At 36.3% G+C, this 21,098-nt stretch overlaps 1 protein-coding gene and 1 pseudogene across 1 annotated transcript in view; one reads left to right on the plus strand and one right to left on the minus strand.

The window, feature by feature from the left end:
* Positions 1 to 21,098, minus strand: part of LOC145738810 (protein qui-1) — a 294,747-nt gene that overhangs the window by 257,520 nt on the left and 16,129 nt on the right. The gene's annotated exons all lie outside the window — the stretch shown is intronic.
* On the plus strand, positions 17,764 to 19,920 carry LOC145738860 (voltage-dependent calcium channel type D subunit alpha-1 pseudogene; annotated as a pseudogene).

Raw genomic sequence — 21,098 nt, forward strand, 5'->3', positions numbered from 1 at the left:
TTCTACTTTAGATTTGAACAGTGGGTACTGGCAAGTTGGCATTGAGGAGCAAGATAAAGCGAAGACTGCTTTTTCTACTGGAAATGGGTTGTACCAATTCAATGTGTTGCCCTTTGGACTTTGTAATGCTCCTGCTACGTTTGAAAGACTGATGGAAATTGTGCTTCGTGGCCTTAACTGGAAGACTTGCTTGGTTTATCTGGACGATATCATGGTGATGGGAAGAACTTTTGAAGAACATCTGAACAACTTGCAAGAAGTATTTGCTAGAATAGGTGGTGCCCATCTTCGATTGAACGCCAAAAAGTGTTGGTTCTTCCAAAAGCAAGTCGAATTTCTTGGGCATGTGGTGTCGGTCGACGGAATTCAGACGGATGACAAGAAGATCCAAGCAATCGGAGAATGACCAGTACCGAAGGATAAACACGAACTGAGAAGCTTTATAAGACTTGCCACTTACTACAGACGGTTTGTGGAAGAATTTGCCAACATCGCAGCTCCGCTACATCAACTTACTGAGGACAAAACACCCTACTGTTGGAATATTCAATGTGATCAAGCGTTCAGAAGGTTAAAAGCATCACTTTGCCCCAGTCTCATCCTCAGTTATCCACAACCAAAAGAAAAGTTCATTTTAGACACAGATGCCAGTAATGCTGGTATTGGAGCTGTATTGTCTCAAATCCAAAACGGAGAAGAACATGTCATAGAGTATTTCAGTAGGAAACTTACCAAAGTAGAACGGAACTACTGTGTAACGAGAAAAGAGCTACTGGCAATAGTAAAATCAGTGGATCACTTTCACAAGTACTTGTACGGACAGGAATTTTTGATAAGGACTGACCATGCGGCCCTTAAGTGGCTCCCCGGAATGAAACAACCGGAAGGGCAAGTAGCAAGATGGCTTGAAAAACTCCAGCAGTATAATTTCAACATTAAGCAGCGATTCGGAAAGCTGCATAATAACGCAGATGCTCTATCAAGAAGACCTTGAGCCGAAGATGAAATTAGGAAGGATCAACTAGAAGACAGCGACATAGGTCCATTGTTGTTGAGAAAGGAACAAAGCGAGCCAGGACCAACATGGCAAGAAATCTCTAGCAAAGGCCTGACGTTCAAAACACTTTGGGCTCAGTAGGACTCGCTTGTGGTTGAAGGCGGCTTGCTAAAATGAGCTTGGGAGAGTGCCGATGGAAAAGAGATAAGGAAGCAGCTGGTAGTTCGCAGAATAAGGATCGACAACGTACTGGAGGAAATGCATAATGGAAAGACTGGTGCTCATTTGGGAGTAAATAAGACTTTGGACAAAATCCGGCAACGCTTTTACTGTGTGAACTACTGCCAAGACGTGAAATGATGGTGTCGACAATGTTCCATTTTTGCAGCTAGCCACGGGCCACAGACAAGATCCCGAAGACCTATGAAGCAGTACAACGTAGGACTGCCATTCGAACGTTTGGCCATAGACGTCGCTGGGCCTTTTCCTGAGACCAACAGAGGCAACAAGTACATTCTTGTATGGATTACTTTAGCAAATGGCCTGAGGTGTTTGTGATTCCAAATCAAGAAGTCAGTACAGTCGCTGATATTCTCTCGAAAATGTCTTCAGTAGATTTGATGTGCCGTTGGAGTTACACTCTGACCAGGGACGAAACCTTGAGTCCAAGCTCTTTCAGAGGCTCTGTGACTTGTTAGGCTATCCTCAGTCGGATGGAATGGTCGAGAGATTTAATAAGACCATAGAGCAACATCTCTCAAAGATTGTTGATCAGCATCAGAAAGATTGGGACCAGCATATTCCGCTCTTCTTGATGGCGGTAGAGCAGCAGTCCACAACGAGACAGTCACCATCCAAATTTCTGTTTGGTCGAGAACTTCGACTTCCATGTGATGTTGTGTTCGGATCTCCAACAGGCCAAAGCACGAACATTGAGAACTACGTTGACGAGTTGCAATAAAGATTACTGAACATCCATGGTCTTGTCAGGGAAAGTTTGAATTTGTTTCGCAGTGGTTCTAGAACGTGGTTTACCGAATATAAAGTAGCGGTTGCGACGGTGGAGCAGTAGTGGATTTGGGAACGCGGTGAAGTTTAAATAGTAGAATAATTGTGGAATTGTAGTAGTGTTTTTGTTAGCTGAATTAATTATTGTACGGAGTGTTTTGAGGTATTTTGAAGTGTAAATAAATTTACTTCTTGTCGAGTTAAATTGACTTTGTGTAAACCCACGGGAAAACCGTAACAATATAATTAAATTCTTGTAATTTTGGATATCTTTGAATACATTTGAAAACAAAACAGAAAATTTCGCCATATAAACATAAAGACACATGCTAAGATAAAATCAATTTTATATTAATTTTGAGTAGCTAATTGACTAAGAGAAAGAAATTTCTGATCCAGAGTTTTCAAGAGCAATAAATACTAATAAATATATTAATATACTAAACTACTAATAAATCCATTTCAGTGTGTGTACTTTTCTAAACTTATGTCCGAAGGTGATTTCTACGGCCTGTATCACAACATATTGTAGGCCTTATTGTGCAGATCGTACATTCCACAAAATTATGGTAACAGTTTTATGGATAACTTTACGTTAACCATTTTAAGTATCTAATAAAGAAATCATGCAAATCAAATAGGAGCATACCATTTTACTGAAGTGACTTTTAACCCAAGTTAAAAATATTAAGTTTATTTCTTAATCAAAGACTGAGAACAATACTTCTTACAGGAAATCGACAAAGTTCAATTTCATCAAACACTTTAGGTTCAAAGTAAGTAAACGTTTTCTGTTGTTCAGTTTCTAACCAGGTTAGACGTGATTGAATCGAAAGCTTTTAAGTTAAAGGTTATGAAGCGTGCAAAAAATTGAATTTTATGTACTGCGACAGTGTTTGCAGGAAAACTTAAAAGCAAATACAGCTTCTATAGAGTATAGTTTAATCCAATTTCTAAAACGCCGGAGTTGCGATGGAGTAAATGGGAAATCGTATAAGTTAGTAGTTGCGTTTTTAAAACATTTCTTTGCTACCGATGTACAATAATTGTTAAACATTTTGTCATAAAATAAAATACTGGTTTACATTAATGCATTTGTGTTATACGTTTCAGATATCGTTCTGGTGTATAGCGAGCTATATCAATTAATTGAAACATGTCTGTGGTTTTCACGTTCATATATAGATTTACTGTCAATCGCATACTCAAATGTTATTTTACATGCTATGTTTCAAAATAATAATTTTATCTAAAAGAAATACGGAACGTTATAATAAACTCATCAATTACACTGATACCGAACAATTACATTTATAACTTTGGGAACAATTTTGGTTTCAGTGATGGTGATAAATCACTATTTGTGCTTAACAATAAGTACTAAATATTGAAATCTAATTATCATCAATAGTTAAACGTGTTTTTGAAATTTGCAGAAATTCCACGAGTTATAGAATTTAATTTCGGTTAACTCAATTTTTATGATAAATTACCCTCAGGACAAACGCCAGCCAGCAAAAAAAAACACCCAAAAAGAGGAAAACGTTTTCATCAATGCAAACACTTTTTCCTAATTTTCCGCTGGAAAAATTATGAGTCACGCGTAAAGTGGACGTTAAAAATACACCAGATGTCGCACCAAACTGCATTAAAGAATGTAAATTAAACTCCAGAATATTTACCAGTTTTCTGCGAAAGTCAAATAGAATTATTTTATCTTCTAGAAATTTTGATAGACATATTTATAATAAACAGATAAACATTCTAACGACATAGTGGATGGAAATTTCTAGGTATAGAAAGAAACTGTTTACTAAAAACAATTTGAGTTGAAAACAGTTTGAGGGCATGTAACTACAGGAAGAAATCACCAAACTGTTTAAAATGATAATTAGACCCGAAACCATATTAGACGAATGGAGAGCAAGTTTTCCAAAAAAAGGAGTGAAAAGTAACCCCAATAACTGACACAAGCAGGAATCAAAGTCACTGAAAGATGACTGCCATAGACTGACTATAAATCCAGCCAAAACCTCTGCTGTACCATTCAAAAGAAGAAAAAAGCTGGCAAATCTGACAATGATACCTGGAGAATTCACGGAATTCAATTAAGAAGTTCAATTTCTAGGAATGGCACTATATCACACACTTCTTTGGAACATGCACATTCAGGAAACTGTCAGTAAAGTCACAAGAGATATTTATTTTATTTTTATAGTACAATAAAGTCTGGACATTCTGGTACAATAACATCAGACAAGGTACTGCTAAGCATACCCTTAGCAAAGTACAAACACTGGCATGCATATGCATAACAGGAGCCATGAAAACATGTCCTACAGCGACAATGGAGGTAATGTTTGACCTAACACCCTTGCACCTCACGGTGTAGGTAGCCGCTGAAACAGCTTTGTTTAGAATGCCTAAGAACGGAATTGGAGGAGGAATTCTGGTAAGTAGGAGAGCTTGGACATCTCTATAAAAAAGCAATCTACATCTGACGTATCCGATGAAACTATCAGAGAATTTAACTTTGGAAGTATGTTTTTTACTTAGTTAACAAACAAGAGAGAGTGGACCAATGAATCTGTTACTTACCGTCTGGGCAAACACACCATAAAATGGTATTCGGATGGGTAAAAGACATACAAGGGAACAGGAGCAGGAGTGTTTGGGCCAAGAACCAAATACTCGGAGCCAATGGGAAAATATCTCAGTATCTTCAGGCGGAAATTCACGCAATAGAAAGATGCGTTTAGTACAGCATTGAAAACGGCGATCACAAGCAGGATATTGCAATTCTGACCGATAATCAAACAGCGCTGAGCTCAATTATAGCTCTAAAATGGTATGAGAATGTCTAGGCAAACTCAATAAACTAGGCAGAAAAGTCACCTTGCTCTGGGTTCCAGGACAACCAACATTCTGGCTAAAATAGGGTCCGAGACTCCTTTTACAGGACCAGAACCCTTCTGTGGCTTGGGGATGTCACCTGTAAAAACATGCTCAAATTTGAGGAGGAACACGAAAGGGCCAAGCTCTGGGGACAACTCTCTGGATTTCCGCACTCTAAGAAGCTTCTTGAAGGTTACAAAAGGGAAAGAAGTAACGAATTTTTAAAATTGAGCAAAAGAAGCCTAGGCTCACTCATAGGTTTCCTCTCAGGACACTGTCGCTTGAGAGGCCACCTGAAGCGGATAGGCGTAGGAAAACACGGAGACTGCAGATTTTTTGGGGATGAGAAAGAGACTCCTGAACACCTGCTTTGTGAATGTGAAACAGTCTTAAACACAAGGACCAACTTGTTTGGTAGCAGCATTTCTTCTCTAAACCAGACTCAGCAGCTGGTCTTTATTAAGGCCTTGAAGCTAGAGGAGGAACTGTGATGAGGCTAGCATCAGCACAGATCCTAGTAACGGGGGACTCAATAGGCCTCAAAGCCGCAGTAATCCCAATAACTTTTGAAACATAACGCTACTGAGTTTGGTCCTAGGGCTATTTACTAAAATCATCGCTAATAGGCTCATGGAAAAGGTACCAATATCCGAAGAACAGCAAAGATTTAAGTCCAATAGATCAACGGTGAACGCAATATTCATATTACGCCAAATGATGAAAAATCGATACAATTTAACAAGCCCCTCTTTGTCTGTTTTATGGATTTAACCAAGGCATTCGACAAAACAGGGACCGACTAGATGACGTAATTAAGATTTCAGACCAAAACAACGTCGATTACCGGTAGCAAGGAATTATACAAGAACTGAACAGTAGAAGTAGAACAAGGAAGGAAGAAAGTGCAAATAAATACGGGCATAAGACAAGGGGACAACCTTAGTCTTACCCTGTTGAAAAGTCATTGAATATATTAAAAAAGTGAATGCTGGATATAGGAGAATTGCACCATTAAAGTATTATCCTATGCAGATAATGCAATTCTTCATAGCAGACAACGAAGATGACCTACAACGCTTGTTATACCAGACGAAAGTAACAGCACACAAATTTAACTCGCAATAGAAAAACACAGTGTATGGTTATCCCTAAAAACCCATAAAGTGCAAACTGACAGTGGACAGCAAGATAATCCAGCAGGAGAGAAGATTCAACTACCTAGGAGTGGAGGTATCCAGCGAAAGAAACTTTGTTAAAGAAGCACTAACACAAGCCATAAAAGCAGCAACAGTCAGCAGATACCTGAGAGATATCATAGGGCAAAATAAAATGATGAATACAACAAGCAATCTGAAGATTTACAAAGATTTACATTAACATGCCTAAGACCTATTTTAACGTACATCACAGAAACCAGAGCTGAAACATCAACAACGAAAAGAGTAATGAGAACGACCGAAATGAAAATACTAACAACTATCAAGGGTGTTACCCTCAGCGATAGAATAAGAAGCCAGGGCGTCAGAGAAGAACTAAAAATAGAGGATGTAGTAAGATGGGCTAGACCACGCAAGAGCTGCTAGAAGAACCGATGTGAAAAGGATCTCAGATGAAAGATGGCCATGTGTCGCAAAAACCAAACAAACGCGAAGAATGATAGGCAGGTCACATAATAGATGGAGCTCAGCATCACAGGAAGAGCTTTGAAGGAGGCTAAACGTAGATGTAAGTGATGATATATGAAACTGAGCATGAAACATACCTAGAATCGTCAGGCCTATTCATAATACAACTAATACACAGGGTGTTCCATTTAAGATAAAAGTTGGGTACCTATTTCCGGTATGACCGAAAGTGTCAAAACATTGAAAATATTTTAGTTGGATTGCGCATGCTAAGTTTGTGTGTTTTAATTGTCCCAATTATACTGGGCCTTGTCAAAATTAGCTGAGACGCTATTGGTTGTCAGTGTAGGTACTTAAATAAATGGAATTCATACACAAATATGAGATACGTGCAAAGGTCTTTCTAATGCATTTCCACGGTTGAACGTAAATGTTATTTTGATAGAAAAATAGTTTTCATCGATGTTAGTTCTTCATAAGAGATAGTACAATGCGTTTATTTTAGTGTCGTCGTATTTTCCAGTAGTAGGTAGTCATTCCTTCTACTTCTTTATATGACTACTCCTAGTGGTGACAGTTGACTTTGTAGTGGAAATAGGTGTTTCAATTTTACGTAGTTCTCATGTGGTTTAAGGTCAAAGTCTGGTACAGGAAACGCAAACAATGCTAGAACCGTTGAAGCTGAGTGGATTACCCCAACACTAGTATGAGAATATTGTCCTTAAGGTTGAATATCTCCAGAACTGCCATTCATCCACTACCATGAAAATAGTTTCTTTACATGTACCAGGCTTATGCCATTATCTCATGCCATCAAATCATTTATCAGAAAAAAAAAAATTATGACAAATATATCGTAATTTATTAGCCACGTGTTGTTTGTAGATGAAAGCGGATTTGCCCGAGTTGGCTTCATTAATTCTCATAATCTTCACATTTGGAGTAATGAAACCCCGCACGTTTTCATGGAAACAAAGAAATGAATTTATTCTCAACATACATATTATTGATCGCTTCTTGGCTAGACTGTACATATGTGACCAAGCATTACCAGAAGAAAGATATTTGAAACTTTTACATGGAGAACTAAATATTTTCTTAGAAAATGCACCTTTAAATATTCGGGATTGGGTGTGGATCATGGATGACGGTGCTCCTCTGCATTCCTAAGCCGTAAGAGAATATTTGAATAATACATGTACCAACCGATGAATTGGGAGAAGTGATGCTGTAGTCTTTGGCATTTCAATGCGGCAGATATTATTCCATAAGATTTTTTTCAACCAGTTATGTTGGTTTATTGAACTACCATTACTACCATTAGGACATTATGGGAACTAACCCAACATGCTATTTCTAGTGTAATAGAATACTATATGTATTTTTGTTAACATAATAAGAATGGAAGCCAGTAAAATTATACTAAGACGTTTCGTGAATGGCTAATATGTTGATCATAATATTTGGAAAACCCTGTGTATCTTCAAAACTCTAAACTGTTTTTTCAATGTAACACGGAGCTTATGATACTTTCAAACACAATTACATTCATATCTCTTTAAGAATCAAAAATTGCCTATTTAGGACCAGTGTGAGGAAAGAACGAATGGTGGGAAAAATGCTACAATATGATATTTTATAATGAGAAAATAATAGGTTACGTGCCGAAAAGTACTACCTTACCCATGTTAAGATAAGTAAAAAAACAAAACTCTAGAGTAATTTTAGAGTAAGACTTTAGAGTAATTTACTACCAGTTACTGAAACAAAATTTTGTAACTTACAGAAAGCTTCTTTAGTGCAAAGTTTGATTGTCGAAACTCAGGATTAATGTCTTGACCACTAGAAGACCAATATTTAATTATTATTTACATTATCTTGCACATTCAGTATGTAAAAATGCTAGCCTCTCCAGTTCTTTTAATACTTCCCATTCAAATGTGTGGCATCACGTGTCTCCGTAGTCTTCACACATGTTATTATAAACATATTTGAACAAACAAAGTTTAGTCACTGAATTTAACATATCAAACAATACTGATTTTTGTCTCTATTGACTTAACTTGTATCTCATATACGCTGATCCAATCTTGAAAATGATGTATGACAGGGAATGTGACGCTTAGGATGCTGCTCCGCATAAATTTGCCTTGCTTCGTTAGCATTACCGTAAGCTGGTCCTTAGGCCATGCATGTGTGTTAATTCCATATTTGTAAAACGATGTGATACACGGAAGATGGTTTCGGAAATAGGTTGGTAAACGACAAATATTATTTAAAATCTTATTAGTATTACATTTTTTGAGATTGCCACTGGGAGTCTATATATTCTGCTAATATTCCTTTGGTTGCTGCAATCTACTACTTTCGTCGACTTCCGCAAAGCATTCGATACCATCGAAATAAACTGTCGGTACTCTAAAATGATTAAAGACATAAACGGCAATGCTACCATCACTGTAGGATTACATAAAGACACAAAATGTATAAACGTCAAAAGAAGAATTAGACAAGGAGACACGTTATCTCCCAAACTTTTTACAGCAGCCCTGGACCATACTTTTAAGCAGTTGGAAATCAAAGGAATCTGTATACGGCGGAATGCTCTCCTTTCGCAGACAACGGGAGAGATTAGAACTATGATTACTGAGTTAGAAGCAGTTTGCCAAGAAGTCGGTTTAAACATGAACTTTGGAAGACGCAAAAACGAATGCAATAATACTAGTCCACAAATATAAATCCTTAGGTCACGAAATCCACCAATAACCAAACCACTCAACCGCACAGAAGAATTACCTTGGCATAGGCTGCATATAGAGCATACATCTTCAAGAGCAATATATCAAATCAACTAAAAAGGAAGACCTTTGACCAATGCGTTCTCCTAGTCATGAATTACGGTGCCGAAACACTCTACTTAACCCAGCAACTTACAACTTACTGGGACTGACTCTCAGAGATAGAGCCAGAAATTAAGAAATAAGAATAAGGACGGGCGTCACGGATATCGAGCGCATAACATGGCTTAACTGAAACTGGGCCGGCCATGTGACCGGAATGGCTGAGGACGGGTAAACCAAAAAAATGATAGAGTGGAGACCACGAGCTGACAAAAGGAGTAGAGGCAGACCACAATGATTAAGAGGCGATGTCAAAACTGGTTACAAGAAGCTCAGAACCGATGGAAATGAAATAATTTAGGGGAGGCCTTAGGGTTCAACTTTGAAAGCAGAAGACTGGATGATGATAATGGCGTAATGCATAATATCAGGATCAATTACAAAACCAGGTTCCATGTCTTTAGCACATTATTGTATCATGCGGAAACGTGAATGTTCATAAAGACAACACAAGAAACAGTGGAATGTGATGCTGATGATGTCAGAGAAGAAGAGTGTCAGAGAGAAACTATGAAAAGAAAATCAAACATCGGAGATAACTAGACAAATGAAACCCACGTGGGCTGCTTTCGGTAAACTTAAACACACACTAAAGAACAGTGACATTCCAATGAACCTGAAACGAGAGGTCTATGGTAAACGCATTCTGCCGGTGACAACGTACGGAGTAGATACAACAACATTGATTAGGCAGAGTGCTGATCATTTGAGGATGGCTCAGAAAACTATGGAACGTGCTATGTTGGGGACTTCTCTTAGAGATAGAGTGAGAATCACTCAAGAAATTAGAAGAAAACCAGAGTTGAAGGCGTAATATCACGAGTGGCCGGGTTAAATTGGAGCTGGGTAGGGCATGTTGCATGCCAGAACAATGAAAAATGGACCATCAGGGTTGTTTTTATGTAGGCCACAAAGGCACTGGATAGAAGATATCAAGGAAGAGGTAAATCGAAGCTGGTTCCCAATAGCACACGACCGGCAGAACGGAGAGGCCTTTGTCCAAAAACGGAAGGAAGAAGGCTGAAGAAGAAGAAGCTTTTTAAGGATATCTTCCTAATAAATTATGAAACCACATAAATTAACCGAGAAATAAGTGAACGACATACAATAACCCTCACAATCGCCAATATCATAACAAACACGTTGGCATAGACAACATGTATATTATTATTGGTCCTGGAAGATCCACAAACAGACACGTAACTATATAAATAATATACTGAAATTAACATTTCCTTCTAAACTCTTTTGGTATTAGCTATCTATTAGTGTAAGGAAATAACTGTATAATATTTAGGAACGGCTTTGTATAAATATTGATTTCTATTTCAAAATCTGGAATTATGCCGAATCTTAAATAAGCAAAACCGAGAGCAAAACTTTAAATAGTGGCTGCCTCTACTTCACGATATTTCCCATTGTCACTAACCGTAATTTATTATTAGAAATTCGACATAACTAACGGAGTTTAAAAAGTGGGAGGCGTCCTCTTAATTTTGAATTTACTTACGATCACTGTCGAGCACGTGGCCTTTAAAACAGATTAAAGAAAATCGTCGTCTGAATTTTTCAAAGTTCTAATTAACTTTCGTTTTTCATTGTTTTTCATTAATTACTAGACAACCAAAAATAAGACTTCTTATGATCGTCAATAATCAAAATTATACTTTGTCAAGTGAGCATTTGAATTTCAACGTTAGATCAAATACCCATTAACAAATTTGGCATTAAGTAATGTCAATTACCCTAATGTCCCTGAGATTGTGGCGTTTGTTGTAATAAGACGCTACCAATTACCTGTAATAATAAAATATGACTTGTTATAATAACCGCCAAAAGCAATGTCACATACTTTGTAATTTCTTGTGTCTAACAATCAAAAATAACTTGCTGTTATATGTACTTTTGAAACTATTATAAAATGAGCGGCTAGATTGCTTCCCACTTTGTATGTGTCGCCTAGAACTTGCAAACAACTGACAACCCGTCTCGAGAATTGCTATTTTAGCCATTAGATTTCAACTTTATATCAGAGAAATCGATGAAAAGTAAATATTTCAGTAGGTATTTCGACTCACAAAACTTGATAGAGAGTCATCTGTCCTAAAAAAAGATTAATCAATACCTTCTATCTTGGTAAAAATGTGTGAACAGACGACCTGTGTCTTTTGGTGTCAGAAGTAAAAGCAATAATGATTCTTAAAATTAAATTAACAAGAAAACTCAGGAAAAGCGTGCATTATTAAGGCAGAAAAAAAAAGAAAAAACCAAAACAAATTCACGAAAATTGGAAAGAATAAAGACAAAAAAGTAACGTAAACTTTTCAAGAAAAAAAAAAAGGAAATGCAGTTAAATCTACTATGAGCCGAATTCTTGACAGATTTTCCGCTAAAGAAAAAATTCAAGAATGCTAAAGAAACAAAATTATTGTAAGCAAGCCAAAGTCATCATCATCTCTCTGCAGCACTTCTTGTGAAGTTGATTGCCAACTGTCAGGTCATCTCTTTGGTGGTCGTCAAATAGATCTTCTTCCTGGCTGCTGTTGTTACTGGCTGTTGTTACGCACTCATTTGGATAGACTGTCGTTAGCCATTCTGTTTACATGCAGGTTCCATTCTCTTCTTCTTATTTTTATTCATCTCACTATGTCGTCAGTATGACATTTTTACTGAGATATTTTTCCATATTTCATGCTTAAGATGTCCCGATATTGTGGCTGCTTTTTTCTTCGTCTTCTTATATCTTCTTCCAGAAATCCTGTGTTTGTTATGTTGCATCCTAAGTAGTCAAAGTAGTCGACGATGGTATCTTCTATTACTAGCTTACATCGCAGAGATTTCCTAGCTATGGTCATGCATTTGGTCTTTGTTAGGTTAGGTAGGTTGTCTTCTGATACTGCGATGAGTACGGCGTCATCGGCATAGGATAATAAGTCAAGTTCATGTTTGCCCATACGATATCCCAATCCCACGTTCTTTACTGTACTGTTTCCATTAGTTGTATCGCCTTGGCGTGTTCCCTACGTTGTTCGTAGATGTAGCATTAGGGTGTAGCGTGTAGCTTGTTCGTATTTGCGTTGTTCTGTTTGTGTTTATTTCTTTTATATAAGTTTTATGTACTCTTTGAGCACATTTTCAACCTGTTGGTTACATCTTTCAGTTGTACTTTACCGAAGGCTTTCATTTGATCTATGAAACAAAGGTATGCGGGGGAATTATACTGGAGGGACTTTTCTATTAATTGCCTTGTTATAACTAATGCATCGATAGTGGCACGGTTTGCATTTCAACGGGAATGAATTTGCGAGGACGAAGATAATTTATAAAAAAATAGACTTTATCAAAAAACAGAAAGACAAAGGGTACTGTGAGCGCTTATGTGGACTTGAAATGAGCTGCTGTGAAATATACTAAATTATAAGAAATGCAAATGCCAGGGACACTATGACTATGGAATATGCGGACGATAGCGCGCTATTGGCCAGTTCAATACGATTACGTAAATAAAAACTTGGCTAGAGTGGTGGTCATGTAAACTAGCACTGGGAACAATCTAAGTGGAGAGGAACAGAAGCCAGACATAATCTTTCATAGCTATACATACAGTATGCTCTATTTATTTCGATATACAGGGTGGTCCAGTTTTATATGTCAATAATTTACCACTCGATAGCCAATCAAAAAGTAAGTTGACATGCATATTGTCATTTTCCTGAAAAATACAGGCCTTCAAATTTTTCAAGTATTTTTACTTCGGTTTTTATTTTCTTAGAACTCTGGACTATTTTTAGTGCTAAAATTGACTTGAAAGGCTTAAACATTGTCTTTGTAACCAGTTTTCAGACAAACTGCAAGACTTTAGCCTTGAAAATTGACTTGAAAACTGTGAAAATGTGCTTGAGAGACTTGAAAACTCTCTTTGTAGACAGTCGTCACAGTTTTCATATAAACTGAAAGACTAGTATTGAAAATTGACTTTTAGACATGAAAAACTACTTTTTCTATAGTTTTTACTACAAATTCAAACATTTAAAACTTGAAATTGGCTGGGACACCAAAAAGTTACTCTGGATCAATGAAAAATGACATAAGAAGCTTAAAAATTACATTTTAAGTAAGTTTTCACAATTTGAAAACAAATTTCAATATTTTTGTCCTGAAAATAGTCTTAAATACAGAATAGTAACATTAGGTTCATCAAAATTGACTTTTTTCAAGTATTTTTACTTCGGTTTTCATTTTCTTAGAACTCTGGACTATTTTTAGTGCTAAAATTGACTTGAAAGGCTTAAAAATTGTCTTTGTAAACAGTTTTCAGACAAACTGCAAGACTTTAGCCTTCAAAATTGACTTGGAAACTGTGAAAATTTACTTGAGAGGCTTGAAAACTGTCTTTGTAGACAGTCGTCACAGTTTTCATATAAACTGAAAGACTAGTATTGAAAATTGACTTTTAGACATGAAAAACTACTTTTTCTATAGTTTTTACTACAAATTCAAACATTTAAAACTTGAAATTGGCTGGGACACCAAAACGTTACTCTGTATCAATGAAAAGTGACATAAGAAGCTTACATTTGAAGTAAGTTTTCATAATTTGAAGACAAATTTCAATATTTTTGTCTTAAAAATTAAGTCTTAAATACAGGATATTGACATTAGGTTCATTAAAATTGACTTAAAGACTAACTTTTCAAGTATTTTTAGTTCGGTTTTCATTTTCTTAGAACTCTGGACTCTTTTTAGTGCTTTAAAACTACTTTCACCTTAGAAAATTGAGTTTCAAGACTATCTACATCAAGTTTTTGACATAGTGGACTTAAAAAACAATTTTTACATTCTCCATTGGCTTAAAAATGCTATTTCAAGCTTTGCCACTATCATATTGATTTTTAAAAATTAATTAGTCCAAAAATTTAATTTGGACTGTTACCAGTGTTTAATTGAATTCTAGATTTGTTTTAGTCTAGGAAATTGAGTTGTGCACCAATTAAAGTCCTGAAAATAGACTTTTGGACTCACTTTAGTCTTAGTAAAGTCATTTCTAGGCGAAAAAGTCAACTTTTAGACTATTTTTAATAATAAAAAATGAGATATGCGCATCAATCTTTGTCTTGATTTCCGGACTTTTTTTAGGTAGCAAGAGAATTTAAAATTAACCATTCAGGCAAGAGTATATTGAATTAGGATATTAATCCCCAATATGTGATAGATAATAGGAAAATGATGAGAAAAGAGTAAAATAATCTTTAAAATTTCTTTTACTTTTTTGACTTAATTTTTTATCGAAATATGATTATAAATAGCCCTTGCACCTCTCAAGTTTACCTGAAACATCCTGTTCGAGCTGGCAGAGAAAAAGTGCCTTCAGCTTGGGGATCGACTTGTATAACTTTCTTTGCCATATGCGGCCGACTTCGTATTTATTTAGTATCATCAATCTTTTTGAGTGTAATATACAAGTTTTACCTCATGTTTTTGCTTGCATTTTAAGTAAATCCATCAAACTGGAATTTTAGTTTTCCAGTTTGCCTTAGTCTTAAAATTCTGGAGTCGTTATTTATAATGAAATACAGCTCCATTTAGGATAAGCACACCCTCTTCCAAAGTAAGTAATATTACTAGAATCCGGTTTAAAAAGCACTAAAATCGTGAAAAAAAGCAAAACATTTTCCTCAAAAAGGCATAAAAATCTGTTAAAAATCCTTAAAAAAGCACAAACACTTTGGAAGCTTTACACTGTTTTGAAATCTTTTAGGAGCTTCTATAGACTAGTTAAAGAACATTTGGAACCTTTAATAAAATATTTTGAAATATTTTCAGACTACTTTAGGAGCATTTGGAAGGTTTCTAGAGAGTTTGAAAAGCCTTGAAGGTTTTGGAATGCTTTTAAACCATTTGAAAACTTATGGACGGTTCTAGAAACTTATGGAAGCTTTTTAAACTGCTTTAGAAGCATACGGAAGCTTTTAGACTGTTTTGATATCTTTTGGGAGCTTCTAGACTAGTTGAAAAGCATTTGGAATCTTTTAGACCGTTTTGGAAGGCTTCCGACTGCTTAAGAATCATTTTGAAGTTTCTATAGTGTTTTAAAAGATTTTTAAACTATTAGAGGAGCATTTGGAAGGTTTTTGGACAGTTTACAGAGCATATTGAAGGTTTTGGAATGCTTTAGAAGCTTTTGGACATTTTTAGATAATTCTAGAAAACTTTGGAAACTTCTAAACTGTTTTGATATCTTTTGGGAGCTTCTAGACTGTTTCGAAAGGCTCCCGACTGCTTTAAAAGCATTTTGGAGTTTCTGTAGTGTTTTGAAATGGTTTTAGACTACTTTAGAAGCATTGAAGGTTCTGGACTGCTTTTAAGACGTTTGAAACCTTGTAGACGGTTCTAGAAACATTTGGAAGCTTTGAAACTGCTCTAAAAGCATACGGAAACTTTTAGACTGTCTTGAAATGTTTTGAGAGCTTCTAGACGGTTTTAAAAGCTTTTGGAAGACTTTCGACTGCTTAGAAGCATCTTGGAGTTTCTGTAGTATTTTGAAATATTTTTAGACTACTTTAGGAGCATTTGAAGGTTTCTAGAGAGTTTGAAAAGCTTTGAAGGTTTTGGAATGCTTTTAAACCATTTGAAAACTTATGGACGGTTCTACAAACTTATGGAAGCTTTTTAAACTGCTTTAGAAGCATACGGAAGCTTTTAGACTGTTTTGATATCTTTTGAGAGCTTCTAGACTAGTTGAAGAGCATTTGGAATCTTTTAGACCGTTTTGGAAGGCTTCCGACTGCTTAAGAATCATTTTGGAGTTTCTGTAGTGTTTTTAAACTATTTGAGTAGCATTTGGAAGGGTTTTGGACAGTTTCTACATCATATTGAAAATTTTGGAATGCTTTAGAAGCTTTTGGAAACTCATGGATAATTCTAGAATTTTTTGGAAACTTCTAAACTGTTTTGATATTTTTTGGGAGCTTCTAGACTGTTGTGAAAGGCAAAAGAAAATTTCATTTTGGCATTTCCTCTTTATAAGCAATCCAATTTTCAATTTCACTTTTAAGTTGTCTTCTAACTGTCTTCTTTAAATAAGCAACTTTGAATATTTGTTTGTCAACAGGATTTCCCTTGTTCTAAGCGCATTAACTGTCAGTCAGTAATTAATTTTTCATAGTTTTAAGTGCTTTATTACCCGAACAAACAAACGGTAAAATAATTTTCGAAAACTCGTCGCCACGAACAATTTAACTTTCGGATGAATCGTTTTGAACTTCACTAAACTAAAGAAAAATATTAGAGGAATTTCTGACAAGTTTTAAATCTACTTAAATAACAAATTAAGGCTGTAAAAGGCAACTAACTGACAAAACACAACAGAAATTTTGTCGTCCTTCACCTAAAAGTAAATACCCAGGATTTATTTCTCTCAGTATTTTTAACTCTTTTGTATCGAAAGAGAACTTTATTCCAATAATTCAGAATTTGTTTGCGTTTTAAAGTTGATTAAATTTTTATAATACTTATTTGAGCAGTAAATATTTTCCTACTGGCTACACCAACTAGGATAATGGTCTTTTTAGCTCCCTGACCAAGTGCAAAAAAGATACATATTCAAATTATCGACAATTATGAATGTTTTTTTTTACTTTATAGCCTAGAAATTTAAAATGTTTGAAACATGTTTTGCATATGGGAACTGAAATAAAAACACATATCTCTAAAAGGCTACACAGCGCACTTGCTCAAAATTTAATCCACTTACAGTGATTGTAAAGCATCAGTCTACAAATGTGATTTATTTACGGCAATACAATACATTTTGCTTAGAAAATTAATTCTACACGGGTCTTCGTTAAGAATAACCAAATCAAAAGCATGTAAAAAAGAAACATATAAATACAAATGAAATGCCATGGTTCCGTCCAGAAGTCAAAGGAAAATGAAAGGAGAAACACGCCAATATCATACGAAAGGAGAAAGAACAACGCCAATATCATACGAGTCATCTGATCAAAGATCAGTACTGGGAAATGTTCTCAAAACGCATGGAAAACGACTTCTATGGAATGAGGATAGTCAAAATTTGATTAAATGATCTCGAAAAAGCTGCTGGAGCTGTGTTGAACATAGAAAGAAAAAGTCAAAACTTTGACACACTGTATCTCAAAAAGGAAGCGAGAACTTACGTATGTTTATAAGAAATTTTCATCTTAAAATACGCTGTTGGTCATCAAATGCCGAAGTCCTGCTAGTATTTCTCCCTATAGTAGGAAAAGGAGAGGAGTGAAAAGTGCTACCGCTGTGGAGAAAGCGGACAGAAAGCAAAAGAGTGCACAGGAAAGGAAAAATGCATAGTCTGCGGAAAAGCGGGACACTCAGCCAACTCCAGAAAGTGCAAGATCTACAACTAGGCCAAATACTAGAGAAACAACAACACAAACCGGTTAAGGGATGCAAGTACTCAAAACAAATTTGGGTAGAGCACACCGAGGTCACGAAAAGAAGAAGTGGTCCTTATTGTAGCGAGCGAACCGAACAAAAAGAAAGTGGACAACCCAGAATGAATGCCAGATGGACCCAGAAAAACAAGAACTTGGAAATAACTGGAATAAGCAAGACAAGGGCAATAGTAACCTTGCATATGAGAGACTACGACAGGTACACCTGCTACATGCCTCCAAGCCACCTCTACACAAAGAGTGGACTACGTGGTGCACTCTGTACAAAGCAGAAACAGAGAAGCCCTCATATTGTGGGACTTCAATGCAAAATCATATGCATGGTGCTCGTCGATAACAGATGCAAGAGGACAAATGCTGGTGGAGGCGGCCGTCAGCTTGAGCCTGGAGGGAATTTTTATTTTCAGATTATAAACTTATTCGTAGCTGTAATTATGTATTATACAGTGCGTTTTTTTTAACGCGCAACATAGGATTTTACGTGTTAAATTTTTAAGCCCATGTTAGACCATGTTATTTTTGAACTACAAGTATAAAACTTGACGGGTGTGTCTTTAGTACACTGAATCTTAAGTAAGTCTACCAATTTGGGCTAAAAAGTGATTTAAAACTGGAAAAAAATCATTTTTTTTCGAAAAGATTTTATCCTTTCATACTCCCTGTATGCATTGTTGTTTTTGATACTGGCAGGGCAGGTAGCAGGTAAAGTGACTTATTTTGACTGCATCACGACCCGATATCTTTTGAACGTCAAAAGGGCATTTTATGATTGTTTGGAATATACTGTTTGGCTTCAAACGGAGGTCAATTTGAACAATTCACTTATAAAAATACTTCTTTTGTTCTTAACTTTCTTGATATAAAGTTAATGATCACCCTGTTTTACTTTCTACGCCAAATTTTACCTGCTACCTGCCGTGCCAGTATCAAAAACAACAAAGAACAACAATGCATACAGGGAGTATGAAACGATAAAACCTTTTCGAAAAAAGATGATTTTTTGCAAGTTTTTTAACACTTTTTAGGCCGAATTGGTAAATTTACTTAAGCTTCAGGGTACGAAATAGCCACCCGTCAAGTTTTATACTTAGTAGTTCCAAAATAACATGGTCTAACATGGGCTTAAAAATTTAACACGTGAAATCCTATGTTGCGCGTTAAAAAAAACGCACTGTATATAACTTCGACTACTTAATAAGGGACTGGTCTAGGAACTGGGTAGTTTCCATGAATATGCCATTAAATAGCGACGGTACCGTACTGCTTAACGCGACGTTATTTGCTGTAGTTCGGACATCATTCCGTATTAAAACCGAAGGAAGTATCGATGTCGCAAACGCCAAATTGCGCGCAGTGATTAAAAAAATTTGGAAAAAAACTAGTCCGAAATTGCTGGATCAAGTGGTACCTCCTCCAGGAGTGGATGACGAGGTTACAGTGGGTAAATTCTACGCTACATTCCTCATCCAGAATTATTTCCGGCGGTTTAAGAAGAGGAAGGAACAAGAATTGAAAGAGGGAGACAAAGACCAACTGTGACCCTTCAAGCTGGATTAAGAACATTGCATGAAGCTGGCCCTGAATTGAAACGGGCCATTTCTGGAAACCTAGATGAATTAATTGATGAGAATCCAGAACCAATGCATCGTGTAAGTTGATAATTAATATTAATATAATGAGTGATCTGAATATTGCCACGTAGGGGAATGATGTAGAAAAGAGTAACAATTACTTTAGTAGGTGCTGATGGGTAGAATTAAAGCCCTTAGGTGATTACTTAGGAGGAAAGTTAGACAACACACCTTTTCTTCTGTTCTTGCCAGCATTGATTGAGCGTCGATGCTGCTTTTATACACTTTACAGTTTACAGTAATCCTAATCAGCGTAATTAGTGACACATCTTCTGAAACAACTGTACAAACTTGGTTCACACTCAGGAAAACTTATTGTTTCTGTTTCTTTACGTGGATAATTTATTTCAGCGTAACCATTCCTTATTTGGAAGCGTATGGTCATCAATGACACCAGGTCACACTTTCAACTGAATTCGACCCAAATTAAAATCACACCAGCTTCCAGGGTTGGCTATTTACCGTACAATTCAATCAAAAACGCTGTGGCTGATGGAATGAATCACATCACGTCGATGAGGAAGAATGTGGGCCAAAACAAGGGAAGCGCCACTTCTTTGAATGACAGGTAGCACGATGAGGAAAGACTACACACCCACTTTTGCTCAATCCATTGACCACTGGCTATAATCAATATAAGTAGCAAACTCAAAGTGTGAGTGTGGCCTATTACCTGAGATTTTAATACTACCTCACCAGTCAGTTTCTTCTGAACAAGGTCTTCAACGCATTCTTTAATTTAGAAGGATTTTTAGGTAGTCTTAATAAGTCCAATTGTTTATGTAATCTGCAATGACCTGGCAAGATTCTAAGATCAAGACACCACCTCAGTTCCTATTGATCATTTATCTTATTGATTAATTTATCAATTTGGATGCAGTTGTGTTGGTTGTAAAACTTCTTTACTTTGTCTGCGTAACTTTTTAAATTTATCCATATTCAGTCCATTGGAAGGATCAATACTCTCCTATTATATGTGTACTATAGTCTGCTATAATTCCGAGCAATCTAGGGAAAAGAGTCCTTAAACAAGTCCAGTTCAAAAGCTAGACGCTTTTATGTTCTGTTGCCCAAGGCATCCCAGAACTCCTGAATTTAGAATCTTCAGCCATTTTAGTTTATTTAAATATCTGAATAATTTTTAATTACTCTGGGCGGCTCTTCAGTAAATACCTTTCTGGTAATAACTGATCTAGGATAGCAGGAATATCTCAGACTTATATTGACATAAGGTTTACGACAGGACAACTGGCAAAGCAAATGACGAAATGGGAAACGTTGGATAACGAACCTTTACCGCTCCATAGACATATGTCACATCTTGTTTGAAGTCGGTCCTAAACTGAGGGGCACCTTCAAAGCGATAAAAGGCAAAGTTCGTTTGAATAAGAAGAGCTTCCAAAGAATCGTTACAAAATAATGCGAACAAACAGAAATCCGCGACTCTAAAACTTGAGATGCTTTAAGACATCGAGTACGACTAATCCAAAGCGCAAATAGTGCGCCCTACTGGTAGACCGATGAAATAGGCGTAATAATAGAGCCAGAAGACGATACCAACGATGGATCAGAAAATACGGTACCGAAAACAA

This window comes from Ips typographus, linkage group LG16 (genome assembly GCF_016097725.1).
Source record: "Ips typographus isolate SLU linkage group LG16, UJ_Ityp_2.0, whole genome shotgun sequence".
Classification (NCBI taxonomy): domain Eukaryota; kingdom Metazoa; phylum Arthropoda; class Insecta; order Coleoptera; family Curculionidae; genus Ips; species Ips typographus.